Source organism: Oncorhynchus keta, chromosome 11, assembly GCF_023373465.1.
Source record: "Oncorhynchus keta strain PuntledgeMale-10-30-2019 chromosome 11, Oket_V2, whole genome shotgun sequence".
In the NCBI taxonomy this organism is placed as follows: Eukaryota; Metazoa; Chordata; class Actinopteri; order Salmoniformes; family Salmonidae; genus Oncorhynchus; species Oncorhynchus keta.
Window position 1 is genome coordinate 49,417,263 of NC_068431.1, and position 14,314 is coordinate 49,431,576.

General features: G+C 44.5%; 1 protein-coding gene across 2 annotated transcripts in view; it reads left to right on the forward strand.

Annotated features, from left to right (window-relative positions):
- Positions 1-14,314, forward strand: part of LOC118390492 (pro-neuregulin-2, membrane-bound isoform-like) — a 108,533-nt gene that overhangs the window by 10,580 nt on the left and 83,639 nt on the right. Inside the window, exon 1 of one of the 2 annotated variants that reach the window (XM_052457397.1) lies at positions 4,609-4,732. The exons of the other annotated variant lie outside the window; for it this stretch is intronic. The gene's annotated coding sequence lies outside the window, so the exon portion shown is untranslated. Of the gene's footprint in view, positions 1-4,608; positions 4,733-14,314 lie in introns of those variants that run through there. 2 annotated transcript variants of the gene reach the window in all.

Genomic DNA, 14,314 nt, shown 5'->3' on the forward strand with positions numbered 1-14,314 from the left:
AACTCCCCAAATACAGGTGTGCCAAGCTTGTAGGATCATACCTAAGCAGATTCAAGGCTGTAATCACTGCCAAAGGTGCTTCAAAAAAGTACTGAGTATAGGGTCTGAATACTTACAGTTGAAGTCGAAAGTTTACATATACTTAGGTTGGAGTCATTAAAAAACATTTTTCAACCACTCCAACCACTCCAAATTTCATGTTATAGCAAGCTATAGTTTTGGAAAGTTGGTTAGGACATCTACTTTGTGCATGACACAAGTAATTTTTCAAACAATTGTTTACAGACAGATTATTTCACTTATAACTCACTGTATCACAATTCCAGTGGGTCAGAAGTTCACATACACTAAGTTGACTGTGCCTTTAAACAGCTTGGAAAATTCCCGAAAATAATGTAATGGCTTTAGAAGCTTCTGATAGGCTAATTGACATAATTTGAGTCAATTGGAGATGTACCTGTGGATGTGTTTCAAGGCCTACCTTCAAACTCAGTGTCTCTTTGCTTGACGTTATGGGAAAATCAAAAGAAATCAGCCAAGACCTCAGAAAAAAAAATGTAGACCTCCACAAGTCTGGTTCATCTTTGGGAGCAATTTCCAAATGCCTGAAGGTACCACATTCATCTGTACAAGCAATAGTGCACAAGTATAAATACCATGGGACCACGCAGCTGTCATATGAAGGCGACGCGTTCTGTCTCCTAGAGATAAACGTACTTTGGTACGAAAAGTGCAAATCAATCCCAGAACAACAGCAACGGACCTTGTGAAGATGCTGGAGGAAACAGGTACAGAAATATATATTTCCACAGTAAAACGAGTCCTATATCGACATAAAATGAAAGCTCAGCAAGGAAGAAGCCACTGCTCCAAAACAGCCATAAAAAAGCCAGACTATGGTTTGCAACTGCACATGGGGACAAAGATTGTACTTTATGGAGAAATGTCCTCTGGTCTGTTGAAACAAAAATAGAACTCCACCATGAGGGATGAAAATTATCTGGATATATTGAAGCAACATCTCAAGGCATCAGTCAGGAAGTTAAAGCTTGGTCAAAAATAGGTCTTCCAAATGGACAATGACCCCAAGCATACTTCCAAAGTTGTGGCAAAATGGCTTAAGCACAACAAGTCAAGGTATTGGAGTGGCCATCACAAAGCCCTGACCTCAATCCTATAGGACATTTGTGGGCAGAACTGAAAAAATGTTTGCGAGCAAGGAAGCCTACAAACCTGACTCAGTTACACCAGCTCTGTCAGGAGGAATGGGCCAAAATTCACCCAACTTATTGTGGGAATCTTGTGAAAGGCTACCCGAAACATTTGACCCAAGTTAAACAATTTAAAGGCAATGTTACCAAATACTAATTGGGTGTATGTACATTTCTGACCCACTGGGAATGTGATGAAAGAAATAAAAGCTGAAATAAATCATTCTCTCAACTGTTATTGTGACATTTCACTTTCTTAAAATTAAGTGGTGATCCTAACTGACCTAAGACAGGGAATTTTGACTAGGATTAAATGTCAGGAATTGTGATAAACTGAGTTGAAATGTATTTGGCTAAGGTGTATGGTAACTTCCGACATCGACTCTATGTAAATGTTATATTTCAGTTTAAAATGTTCTATAATTTCGCAAAATAAAAAAAATAAAAATGTTTTTGCTTTGTCAGAATGGGGTACTGTGTGTAGATTAATGATTCGGAAAAAATAATTCTTTCAATTTTAGAATAAGGCTGTCACGTAACAAAATGTGGAAAAGGTCCAAATTTGGCAAAGGTAGAGATGCTAATGGCAGCCGAGAATAACAGGTCCATATGGTCAATATTTAGCAGTTTAACAAACAGGAAATGGCCTTACGGTTGTTGATGACAGCTGACGTGTTTCACCTATGCTTTTCATCTTCACGACTCAGTCATTCTCAACAGACAATGAAGAAAGCCTTGCGTTCACCACATAGAGGCAGTATATGATCAGGATTCTTGGCAGCCAGGGAGAAACAGACCAAAAAGTGATTTGAGTCATGCTGGAATGTCAGTGAAGCTGTTTTCTTCCCTGCCCCACATATTTGAATACTAGTCTACACAACAGCAAAACTGCGCCCTAGAGCCAACCTGAAGTTCATGTACAATCCAGCTGTAGCCACAGGACTTACCTCACTGGCTGTTGGCTGCTTGTACTTTTACACAATCACACATATATTTATTTTAGAAAAAGAACATTCAATTGACTCTTTTTTTTTTTTTTTTTTTTGGGGGAGTATACTGTATATTATATTGTTCATGGAAGGCAACACAGAGAGAGGATTTTACCAAGGGTTGTGTTTGTGTGAGAATGTGCCATTTGTTAGGCCTGTGTACGTGTGTGTTTTTGGCTAAACCTTCAGTCATCCAACTCCAGCTGTGCATTAGAAGAGCTGTCAATCATGTTGATCCCTCAACAGCCTTGAAGTTCTATCACAGTAGCCAGGATATGTTTACCTGTTAGTTTCCCTTCATTTTGTTTTAGCTGCATCCAGCAGCCTGAAATGATTGGACAATGTCCAACAGTAGCTTGAAGCTGATTGGTCAGTGTCCTATGGTTGTGTGATGCTTATTGGCCAGGCTGCTGGGACTAATTGGCCAGTCTCCCGCTGCTTTCCGAAGGCAACTGAAGTTTACCCTCCCTCTTGAATTATTCAGTGATTCTCCGCTATCTTGTGCTGCAGTCCCTCCCTTCACAAACTAGCCAGGGAAATATTGAATCAAATATCTAAATCAACCTAAGTGAGCACAGCGTGGAAGGTCTCACAATATGTTCCTTTAGAGTCAGAGGTGACTCTGTATTTAATCCTACTGTATGTACAGCTCTAGTGCCTATTAAAAGTAGCTGACGTGGTAGTCACTTTATGTGATCGTGACTTAGTGTAGCCATTTCAGAATATTGATTCATTTATCTATAGTCTATTTAAGCTAGTGTTATTGATTAAGGTAAGTGGATGAGAGAGAGCATGTTTCTGGGATTTATTGCCGCTGTGTGCGTGTACGTACGTGCGCATGCATGTTGCACGTGTGTGTATTTGTTGGGGGCCAGAGGTTTGAGTAGCTGAGAGAATTGATTTACCCCAGCCAGCGCTTTCTGCCCGGAAGCCGCTCATCAACTATTCATCAGTTACTCTGTGTGCCCGGCCACCCGCCTGCCCGCCTGCCTCCCCACTGCAGTAGACCTCATCCCCATAGATGCCAGTCAGGTGTCAGGCAGATTCACAGGGAGCATCATGCAGCTAAAGGACAGCACAGTAGGTGACCTTTCATAACTGACTCACTCACTGCTTTCCCCCCTCTCCCTCTCTCTCTCTCTTCCCTTTCTCCACCCTCTCTCCATTCTCTCTCCTCTTCTCTCTCTCTCTCTCTCTCTCTCTCTCTCTCTCTCTCTCTCTCTCTCTCTCTCTCTCTCTCTCTCCCCTCTCTCTCTCTCCCTCTCTCCCCTTTCTCCCCTCTCTCTCTCTCCTCTCTCTCCCCCCTCTCTCCTTTCTCTCTCTCCTCTTCCCTCTCTCTCTCCCCTCTTTCTCTCCCCTCTCTCTCTCTCTCCTTTCTCCTCTCTCTCTCTCCTCTCTCTCCTCTGTCTTCCAGCCTCTGATGTTATTTCTGCTGCCTGTGTGGCTTTCTGCTTTCTACTGTATTCTCCTGGTCAAACGGCTTCACTCTTTTTCTCTTTCTCTCATAATGGCTTATCAAAACCAGAACCATGATATTTTACATATTTGAGCTCTTTCACTCAAGCTGCAATCACAGACAATTGTTTTTGCCAAACAGATGAAATGTTTCCTTTAATGATGCATTTTTTTTTCATTTTGAGTCGGCTTTGTTTTCCAGAAGTGATAATGCAGCCATATTGTCTCTCAATTCGAGGAGAAATGCATCAAGGAAGTTGTAAGCATAGCCTGAATGTCCTGTAAGGTGAGTTAAATACTTGTGTCGGACGTCTTGGCGTCTCATGCTCATCATATAGCCTACTAATTGGGAATATCAGTCTTGACAAAAGGCGATGCAAAAAAAACCAACAAAAACAGCAGACTTCCGTGTGACGGTTCAAATACGGACAGACATGGAATCCGATGTTGCAATTCACTGAAACCAGTTATGAAACCTAGATTTCTATATGTAGTAAACCTCTGCAAGTAACACAGCTCACCCCCCCACACTCAATATTGTGTAATGACCTAATCAATCTAATAGGAAGGAAAACACCTTAGGGTCCTTCATCCACATGATGCGTGTGCATGCACACATGTATACAGTATGTGCTAATCCTTTGAATAATACGGTTTCATTTCCTGTGGGTATGCGTACGCTCGTTAATTATGCGTCTGTGTCAAGGTGCTTACTTGAACTGGTTTATTCACATTTGAATGGTTGTCTATGCATTAGTATAACCGTGCAGACATGAAAGCAAGTGTGCGCATGCATCTGTGTGTGTGTGTGTGTGTGTGTGTGTGTTTGTGTGTCCTCCTGACTTGTAATGATAGATGTTCAGAGGAAGCAGACAGTGTCAATGACAGGAACTTGACTCCAACAAAACGACAGGAACAAAGGACCATGGGAAGGGCAACAGTGTTTGTGTGCAGCGTGCGTGAGGAGAGAGGCTGCCGGCACTCCCGTTGGGCGCTTCTCGGTGTGTTTAAGGAACGTGTCCGGCCATGTTCACCCCACACACGCCACATAGCCTGAGAGAGGGCTTGTTTCCTCAGGTATGTTTGTAGGTGTGCATTGACATGAAAAGGCTTGAAAATGAATGAATGACTGTTGTTAGAAATGGCAGGAGGTGGACCGAGATCAAACTCTGTTTCCCCTTTGCAGCAGTGAAAGGAACACTTTCCAGTTGGAGGTGCAGCTCTTGTTCTTTATGGAGGCGAAAGCAAACGAATGAAACATATATTCTACGCAGAATAGGGGAATTGCTAACTTGGTCTTGTGATATCCACCATATCGATGCTATTGAATGGATCTGAACCTGTCATGGCTCAAGGAGTAGGTGCTAATTGCTCATATCTTTATTGTTGCGTTTATTGGCAGTAATTGTCAACATCCGTGACTTGACAGCACTTTGCCTGTTTTGCATCATCATATCTCTCCGTAGATATCTGCCAGAACAATGGCATGCAGACAGAGACAGACTTGTATGCGCATATCAACAGCTAGCCTTGAGTTTTCGTAATCAGGACCCCAGAACAATTCCTATTCAGGGCAAGCATTCCTGGATGTTTATGTCTTTCAGAAAGAGATAGCGCTTTTCAATCCACAATGACATAATTGGAAACTCTGCTCTCTCTCTCTCTTTCTCTTCTCTCTGACACCTCAATGCCGACTATGCTTTGCCCTCTCTATCTAGCCTCGACCTGTCCTTTTCTTTCTTTTTCTTTCCCTCCCTCCCTCTCAGTCCTGGGGTTCAGTTGCTCTCACACACACTCACTGTCTGTAGCTACTGTGCCGGAACATTCCTTTGAATTGAGTGGGAAATTTGTATACATGCAATGAGAGATATTATTTGAAAGGTAAAATGAGCAAGTAAGAGCGAGTGTTTTTTTTTTTTTTTTTTTTTCAGGGAGCAGGAGGCTACTGTATCATTTCACCTCTCTTCATTCTCTCCCTCCACCCGTGGAGCTGCTGTAATCTGGAGTGGACTGGACTGGCTGCATCACCGTGTTTATCTTCCTCCACAAACAGGCCCTCTTTCCATCTGGTCCCTGCTCGGCTTGTTGTTGAAAGATAGAGAGCAGAGAGCAGAGCTGCTGTGTGTGTGTGTGTGTGTGTGTGTGTGTGTGTGTGTGTGTGTGTGTGTGTGTGTGTGTGTGTGTGTGTGTGTGTGTGTGTGTGTGTGTGTGTGTGTGTGTGTGTGTGTGTGTGTGTGTGTGTGTGTGTGTGTGTGTGTGTGTGTGTGTGTGTGTGTGTGTGTGTGTGTGTGTCTGCGTTCTAGCCGATCCCCAGACTGACACACTGACCCCGTCACCTATCAGCGTAGCAGAGCCTACAGATCAATAACACTCCGTCCTATAGGTGGCTGTGTGGTTGTATTGCTTTTAAAGGCAGGATGATACCCCCTTATAGAGACCTATGGTAACCTAGTCAGAGTTCGTTTGTACAGGGGATCCACAGAGTGAACCCTGTCTGTTTCCCTTTCCTCTTGATTGCCTCTGTATTTGCCACACATGGGATGTGTCCTTTTGCTGCTCATTGTCTAGGCATGTATCTTCTCACCACCTCAACGGCCCCCACTGACAGTAAACGGGCCTCGTATCAGTGCATTCGGGAAGTATTCAGACCTGTTGACTTTTTCCACATTTTGTTACATTTACGGCCTTATTTTAAAATGGATTCAATTGTTTTCTTTCGTCATCGATCTACATACAATACCCCATAATTACAAAGCAAAAACTGTTTTTGGGTCATTTTTGTAAATGTATTAAAATAAAAAAAACAGATATATCACATTTTCAGTGCCTTGCGAAAGTATTCGGCCCCCTTGAACTTTGCGACCTTTTGCCACATTTCAGGCTTCAAACATAAAGATATAAAACCGTATTTTTTTGTGAAGAATCAACAACAAGTGGGACACAATCATGAAGTGGAGCGACATTTATTGGATATTTCAAACTTTTTTAACAAATCAAAAACTGAAAAATTGGGCGTGCAAAATTATTCAGCCCCCTTAAGTTAATACTTTGTAGCGCCACCTTTTGCTGCGATTACAGCTGTAAGTCGCTTGGGGTATGTCTCTATCAGTTTTGCACATTGAGAGACTGAAATTTTTTCCCATTCCTCCTTGCAAAACAGCTCGAGCTCAGTGAGGTTGGATGAAGAGCATTTGTGAACAGCAGTTTTCAGTTCTTTCCACAGATTCTCAATTGGATTCAGGTCTGGACTTTGACTTGGCCATTCTAACACCTGGATATGTTTATTTTTGAACCATTCCATTGTAGATTTTGCTTTATGTTTTGGATCATTGTCTTGTTGGAAGACAAAATCTCCGTCCCAGACTCAGGTCTTTTCCATCCATCTTCCCATCAATTTGAACCATCTTCCCTGTCCCTGCTGAAGAAAAGCAGGCCCAAACCATGATGCTGCCACCACCATGTTTGACAGTGGGGATGGTGTGTTCAGGGTGATGAGCTGTGTTGCTTTTACGCCAAACATAATGTTTTGCATTGTTGCCAAAAAGTTCAATTTTGGTTTCATCTGACCAGAGCACCTTCTTCCACATGTTTGGTGTGTCACCCAGGTGGCTTGTGGCAAACTTTAAACAACACTTTTTATGGATATCTTTAACATTTACATTTACATTTAAGTCATTTAGCAGACGCTCTTATCCAGAGCGACTTACAAATTGGTGCATTCACCTTATGACATCCAGTGGAACAGCCACTTTACAATAGTGCATCTAAATATTTTAAGGGGGGGTGAGAAGGATTACTTTATCCTATCCTAGGTATTCCTTAAAGAGGTGGGGTTTCAGGTGTCTCCGGAAGGTGGTGATTGACTCCGCTGTCCTGGCGTCGTGAGGGAGTTTGTTCCACCATTGGGGGGCCAGAGCAGCGAACAGTTTTTTTTTTTTTAAAGAAATGGCTTTCTTCTTGCCACTCTTCCATAAAGGCCAGATTTGTGCAATATACGACTGATTGTTGTCCTATGGACAGAGTCTCCCACCTCAGCTGTAGATCTCTGCAGTTCACCCAGAGTGATCATGGGCCTCTTGGCTGCATCTCTGATCAGTCTTCTCCTTCTCCGTATGAGCTGAAAGTTTAGAGGGACGGCCAGGTCTTGGTAGATTTGCAGTGGTCTGATACTCCTTCCATTTCCAATTTGTAAGTCGCTCTGGATAAGAGCGTCTGCTAAATGAATTAAATGTAATGTAAAAATGTAATTTCAATATTATCGCTTGCACAGTGCTCCTTGGGATGTTTAAACTTGGGAAATCTTTTTGTATCCAAATCCGGCTTTAAACTTCTTCACAACAGTATCTCGGACCTGCCTGGTGTGTTCCTTGTTCTTCATGATGCTCTCTGCATTTTTAACGGACCTCTGAGACTATCACAGTGCAGGTACATTTATACGGAGACTTGATTACACACAGGTGGATTGTAATTTATCATCATTAGTCATTTAGGTCAACATTGGATCATTCAGAGATCCTCACTGAACTTCTGGAGAGAGTTTGCTGCACTGAAAGTAAAGGGGCTGAATAATTTTGCATGGCCAATTTTTCAGTTGTTGATTTGTTAAAAAAGTTTGAAATATCCAATAAATGTTGTGATGATGATTGTGATGATGATTGTGTCCCACTTGTTCTTGATTCTTCACAAAAAAAATACAGTTTTATATCTTTATGTTTGAAGCCTGAAATGTGGCAAAAGGTCGCAAAGTTCAAGGGGGCCGAATACTTTCGCAAGGCACTGTACATAAGTATTCAGACCCTTAACTCAGTACTTTGTTGAAGCACCTTTGGTAGCGATTACAGCCTTGAGTCTTCTTAGGTATGACGCTACAAGCTTGGCACACCTGTATTTGGGGAGTTTCTCCCATTCTTCTCCGCAGATCCTCTCAAGCTCTGTCAGCTATTTTCATGTCTCTCCAGAGATGTTTGATCTGGTTCAATTCAAGGCTCTGGCTGGGCCACTCAAGGACATTCAGAGACTTGTCCCGAAGCCACTCCTGCATTGTCTTGGCTGTGTGCTTAAGGTCTTTGTCCTGTTGGAAGGTGAACCTTCGCCCCAGGCTGAGGTCCTGAGCGCTCTGGAGCAGGTTTTCATCAAGGTTCTCTCTGTACTTTCCCTCGATCCTGACTTGTCTCCCAGTCCCTGGCGCTGAAAAACGTCCCCACAGCATGATGCTGCCATCACCATGCTTTACCATAGGTATGGTGCCAGGTTTCCTCCAGACGTGACGCTTGGCATTCAGGTCAAAGAGTTCAATCTTGGTTCCATCAGACCAGAGAATCCTGTTTCTCATGGTCCGAGAGTCTTTAGGTGCCTTTTAGCAAACTCCAAGCGGGCTGTCATGTGTATTTTACTGAGGAGTGGCTTCCGTCTGGCCACTCTACCATAAAGGCCTGATTGGTGCAGTGCAGAGATGGTTGTCCTTCTGGAAGTTTCTCCCATCTCCACAGAGGAACTCTGGAGCTCTGTCAGAGTGACCATCGGGTTCTTGGCCACCTCCCTGACCAAGGCCTTTCTCCCCCGATTGCTCAGTTTGGCCTGGCTGCCTGCTCTATGCCTCGACGCAATCCTGTCTCAGAGCTCTACAGACAATTCCTTCGACCTCATGGCTTGGCTTTAGCTCTGACATGCACTGTCAACTGTGGTACCTTATATAGACGTGTGTTTGCCTTTCCAAATCATGTCCAATCAATTGAATTTACCACAGGTGGACTCTAATCAAGTTGTAGAAACATCTCAAGGATGATCAATGGAAACAGGATGCATCTGACCTCAATTTTGAGTCTAATAGCAAAGGGTCTGTTTTCAATTGTTTTGTTTTTTTTTGCAAACATTTCTGAAAACCTGTTTTTCGCCTTGTCATTATGGGGTATTGTGTGTAGATTGATGAGGGGAAAAAAGTATTCAATCCATTTTAGAATAAGGCTGCAATGTAAGAATATGTGGGAAAAGTGAAGGGGTCTGATTACGTGTGGATGTGTACCTGGTGACTGTTGCCACATTTAACACCGTTTCAGGTTATTTTCCTACTGGCATATTGTGAGAAAATGTACCTTTTCTCCACTACTATACTGAACCGAGCTGAAATATAGCTGGCGAGGGAACAGGTGGGAACGTTTTTTTTTAGATACAGTAACAGTATGGTTCTAAGGCTCCCCATAACTAACCCAATGCTGACTCACTCCCTTGTTGGCAGGGCCAGAGATTCTGCCTACATGGGCAATACAGCTATGAATGAACGGAGGGAAAAGTAGTGTGCCATCTCCGTGCTGCTTTGCCCCCGTGCTGCTGGTTTGGATGGAATGTCCATGGCTCTGTGGATTGGTCCCTCGGTGTAGCTGATATGGGCATGGTGCTGTGCTGTTGTTGGAGCGCCTGCGAGGGGAGAGTGTTGTGTGTCGGAGCTGTCTGCCTGTCGCTGTGAGACGGCCCAGCCGCAGCCCCGGCTTCCTGTCAGCCTTGTCTGTCAGATCCCAGAGCAGAGCGGGGCCGGGGTGTCCTGGCACCCTCGTCAGCGTCCACACTCCTACCCCCGTCTCTTATTACCCCCCCCCCTGTTCGCTGTATCTAAGGCCCCTTCACGCTAAGCCTACGTCTCCAGACCATACTCCTGGCCCACACAGGAAAGGTCTGCATCGGTGAAAAATAAACAAAGAGATAAGCGAGAGACCCCTCGATAAGGCAAAGCTGGGCTCAGAGAGGCAAAAGCAGAAATGCAAATATTTTGAGTGAGGAGCCCTCCCTCTCGGTGGAGAGGAGTGGAGAGAGAGGGAGAGAGCGAGAGAGAGGCTTTCTGCAGCTTCTTCACTGTGACATGTTTGTGCTGTTCTCCGAGCACATTCTGGAGATTAAGGATGAGCTGAGAGCGCGTGAGGAATTTGATTTGATGTGAAGAATGCGAAGCGGAGAGCGGACGTCTGTGTGTGGTTTTGGAGCTGTGTGTGTGTGTGTGTGTGTGTGTGGGGGGGGGTTGATAAGAACTAGACCTGTTCCCATGTTTCTCAACTTGACACTGTTGTCAGTTCAAATAACTCCCAGTTTTATAGCTCCTTGGCTGTGATACACCGACATGTAAATAAATTCAGTCCAGATTTCATGCTATTGACATGACTAATGGGAACTCTCCAGCCAGAAAAATGGAATACATTCTGGACTACAGCTGCACTTTTACAGTAAATCAAAAATGTCCAGTTTGTCCAAGGAATTTGTGGCTGTGTGTACATACAGGTTTAATTATGTGTACATGGACGGACCTCCTATGCATCTATGTATGTGTGAGTGTGTGAGTGTTACTGTCTTTGCGTTTGGCTGTAAGAGGACGTGTACAGCCATGCGGGTCTGAGGGTACTTGGATAGAGTATGTGTTTGAGTGAAGGCCTTGGCCTATGTGGGAGTGTGTTTGTTAAACTGCGAGAGTATGTGGGAGAGTGTTTGTCTGTTTATCTTGGTGAGCGAGTGAGAGAGCAGAAAAAAGAATAGATCTCCTTCTGCTTCTATCACAACGGCAATCTGCCCCCCACACACACCCAGGTAGCCAGGCCTCTGTATCTCTCTTAGACTGGAGTTTATCTGAGATGGTAGGAGAGAGAAAGAGGAGTGTGTGTGTGTGTGTGGTGGTGGTGGTGGTGGTGGTGGGGGGGCATCAACTGTCATTTGATGGGGATTTGTTTTATTATGTTACTTAGATTGGCACATGGGTGCATCAATAGACTCCTAAGGATTAATGGTTAACCCCCTGAGACGACAGTCTGGTCAAGCAGACCCGCAGTTGCCCACACATACAGTAGTGCACTGCTGGTTCAAACTGTTTATTGTCAACATCCTCAACAAGCAGAAAATGATCATTCAAAAACAAAATGTTAACTGGCAATTGACATCCTCCTCTTGAATATCTGTATTCTGTGGTCAAAGTGTAACCGTACACATCCAGACAAAAAAAAGGTTCACTGAGTAAACGCTCATACCCACACACACTACTTTTAAGCACTCACGCATGCACCAGAACGCGCAGACAGACACACACACTCACGCACGCACGCACGCACGCACGCACGCACGCACACACACACACACACACACACACACACACTGTAGTTCTGACAGAGCACTGATAGAGGGGTCAGTGAATGTCCAGTGATTTGTCAGAAAGAGGTGAGGGTGCCTTCCTAACAGGGTAGGTGTGGCTTGGGCCGGCGGACCATCAAACCCCCAGAGGCAGATGGGTAGGCGAGGCTGGGGCGTAAACCTCTAGTCAGTGATGTCATCTCTGTCTTATCACTTGTTACAGTAAGGTGTAGCACCCTGTCACCAAGAAAATAGTAAACAAACAAACATTTGACCAACTGGGGACATTTTGTTAGTCCCCACAAGGTCAAATGCTATTTCTAGGGGGTTTAGGGTTAAGGTTAGAATTACTGTTAGGGTTAGAATTAGATTTTGGGTTAGGGTTAGGAGCTAGGGTTAGGCTTTTAGGTTAAGGTTAGGGTTAGGGTAAGGGTACGGGTTAATTGTTAAGGAAAATAGGATTTTGAATGGGATGAATTGTATGTCCGAACAAGGTTAGCTGCGCAAGAATCTGTGTCTCTGTGTGTGGATGCTCTGTTGCCCTGTTATTGCAGTAGCACGCCCTATTGGCTGCTGTGTTGCTATGCCCATCTCTACTCTTACAGCCCAGTCTCTGTCACTAGACGAGTCAGCCGCTGGGCCATAAGAGGGAGACATGTCTTCATCAATCAATCCACCATTAGATCAATCAATTAATAGATAAATCAGTCCATTTTCATTTATTATAGAGCCATTTCCAGGAGACGGAGAGTGCTAGTGGTATGATGTAGTTATAAAGACTGAACTGACAGATGGAAGATGAGATGGAGGCAGAGAGCCGAGTGAGCCAAGAGACTAAAGAGCTGAAATCTCATTTTCTTGCTGGCCTTGAAAGTGGAGCATGCCCAGTGCTGGTGTTCTCTCCTCTCCCCCACTCAGAGATGGTGCTGCTGCAGTGTTTCCCAGCAGGCTCAGCACAGCACAGCCCAGCCAAGGCTCCCCCTCTCCTCCTCTCCGTCCTCTCCTTCATGAACAGCTGTGTTATGAAGTGGTGCAGTTGTCAGACTACAACCGCCCTATAGTTCTCTCTCTTTCCCTTCCTCTCTCCTTCCCTGTCCCTGTATCTCTCTCATACACATTCTCTCTCCGCTCTCCATTCTGCTGGTTTCTCCCACACTCGCTCCCTTCCTTCTCTCTAGCCGCTCTGAGTGTGGTTTCCATGGTGACAGCTGTGTGCTGCGGAAACGTCAAAGAGCCGAATTCACCCAGGAACGTTTCCTAATTAAACACTTAAATACTCTCTCCTTCTCTAGCTCGCTTGCTCTTTCTCTCTCACGCTCCTTCTCTCTTTGCTCATCTCTCTCGCTCTCTCTTTCTGTCTCTCTTGCTCTCCCACTCTCTCACTCACTCTTTACCTCTCTCCTAAAGCACACTTTTTGCTCCACTCACTAAATGGCCATGCTAGATTGGAATCCATTCACCAGTTTGCAGCATAATAAATGAAGGAGTCAATTTGGTCTGGGTTGTCTTTCCGTCTCTCTCATGTCAGCTGTTGCTCAGCAGCTCAGAATCTGAGGTGACCTTGGTGAAACTGACCTTGGGAGAAATAGCCCTTTCCTTTCCTGAGGCCTCCAGATGTCAGTCACATTGATTTGTGTTGTGTGTGTGTGTGTCTCCCCTGCAGGGCTGCTTTGCCAGCATTCTGACAGACAGCAGCTCTTCTTTTCCAACCTGGTCTCAGAGCATTTCGTATTATTCTGGATGTAAATCCGCAACAATCCATTTAGCATGATATAAATATCTGTCAATTTAAACTAGAGAGATCTGGGGGTTTGTGCTACACATTAATATGACCCCTCTGTGCAAAGGTGAGACTCTCACGACTACCAATAATCACTCTGTGTGACCCTGATTTAGCCCACTGCAGTAAACGTTTAAAGTAACCATGTGTCTTATGTAACCATACCAAACATATCATACTAATTTGAGTGTCCCGTATTTACATTTACTATGTTATGTCTAGCCTATGAGACCAGGCTACCTCTCCCCACCTCATTCAAACTCACTGTGTCAGTCACAGCTGCACAGATACAGGGACACCATCCGCATTCCCCAGACTGTCAGGGACGTAGAGATATATGGCCCTTGTCAGTCTAAGGCCTGAATTTCAAAAGGCTGATCCAGGTTGTAGAATGGTAATTACATAGTTACCTGCCTGTGTAGTTTGGTGGTTCAACAAGACCATGTCTCAGTGTGTGCTCATCTCAGCAAGTAGATAAATATAATGTTCCAAGGTGGCTAAGCAGCAGCTAAGACTGTTTTGTCTGATAACGAGACTGTTTGCTTGTCAAGCCTGTGTCTTACACTGCTTTACATGATCCTTGACATACTCCCGCTCTATCTTTTTACATTCTTCCCACCCCCCTACCTCTCTTTGCGGTGTTCTCTCCCCACTGCTGCCCTTTGCTTCCCCTCTCAAAGTCAAGTCAACAGACAAGTGTTAAAAAGCAGGGACTCGTCCCCATTCTGCACCCCCCACACACTTTGCTTGCAGAAAAGCAGACAGATGTAAACAAT